The sequence below is a fragment of the Arachis hypogaea genome, chromosome 7, assembly GCF_003086295.3.
Source record: "Arachis hypogaea cultivar Tifrunner chromosome 7, arahy.Tifrunner.gnm2.J5K5, whole genome shotgun sequence".
NCBI lineage: Eukaryota > Viridiplantae > Streptophyta > Magnoliopsida > Fabales > Fabaceae > Arachis > Arachis hypogaea.
In genome coordinates, this window is record NC_092042.1 from 58,403,781 (window position 1) to 58,405,013 (window position 1,233).

A 1,233-nucleotide genomic window follows, 5' to 3' on the forward strand; every position below is an offset into this window, starting at 1 on the left:
CATCTTAAAATTCGAATCCCCTCTTCCTCTCTGAGTTCGAATTTTCCTCTTTTCCTTCTTCTATTCTTTTCTTCTTCTACTAACATAAAGGAATCTCTCTACTGTGGTAAAGAGGATCCCTGTTATTATTTTCTGTTCCCTTCTTTTTCATATGAGCAGGAGCAAGGATAAGGACATTCTTGTTGAAGCAAATCCTAAACCTGAAAGGACCCTAAGGAGGAAGCTAAGGGAAGCTAAAGAACAACCCTCTGGAGAGGACTTGACAGAAATTTTTGAAAAATAAGAGGAGATGGCAGCCAAAAATAATAGCAACAACAATAACGCAAGGAGAATGCTTGGTGATTATACTACACCTACTTCCAACTTTTATGGAAGAAGCATCTCAATCCCTGCCATTGGAGTAAACAATTTTGAGCTGAAGCCTCAACTAGTTGCTCTAATGTAACAGAATTGCAAGTTTCATGGACTTCCATCAGAAGATCCCTATCAGTTTTTAACTTTGTTCTTGCAGATCTATGAGACTGTTAAGACTAATGGAGTAGATCCTGAAGTCTACATGCTCATGCTTTTCCCTTTTGCTGTAAGAGACAGATCTAGAACATGGTTGGACTCACAACCTAAAGATAGCCTGGACTCTTGGGATAAGCTGGTCACGGCCTTCTTGGCTAAGTTCTTTCCTCCTCAAAAGCTGAGCAAGCTTAGAGTGGATATTCAGAGCTTCAAACAAAAAGATGGTGAATCCCTCTATGAAGCTTGGGAAAGATACAAGCAGATGACCAAAAGGTGTCCTTCTGACATGCTTTCAGAGTGAACCATTTTGGATATATTCTATTATGGTCTATCTGAGTTCTATAAGATGTCACTGGACCATTCTGTAGGTGGATCCATTCACCTAAAGAAAACGCCTGCAGAAGCTCAAGAACTTATTGAAATGGTTGCAAACAACCAATTCATGTACAATTCTGAGAGGAATCCTGTGAGTAATGGGACGCCTCAGAGGAAGGGAGTTCTTGAAATTGATGCTCTAAATGCCATATTGGCTCAGAATAAAATATTGACTCAGCAAGTCAACATGATTTCTCAAAGTCTGAATGGATGGCAAAATGCATCCAACAGTACTAAAGAGGCATCTTCTGAAGAAGAAGCTTATGATCCTGAGAACCCTGCAATGGCAGAGGTAAATTACATGGGTGAACCTTATGGAAACACCTATAATTTCGCATGGAGAAATCA

General features: G+C 39.8%; 1 non-coding gene across 1 annotated transcript; it reads right to left on the reverse strand.

Annotated features, from left to right (window-relative positions):
- Positions 1–694: 694 nt before the first annotated feature.
- On the reverse strand, positions 695–802 carry LOC112704544 (small nucleolar RNA R71). Its single transcript, XR_003155164.1, has one exon. It is a non-coding gene; the product is annotated as a small nucleolar RNA R71 (small nucleolar RNA).
- Positions 803–1,233: the final 431 nt, after the last annotated feature.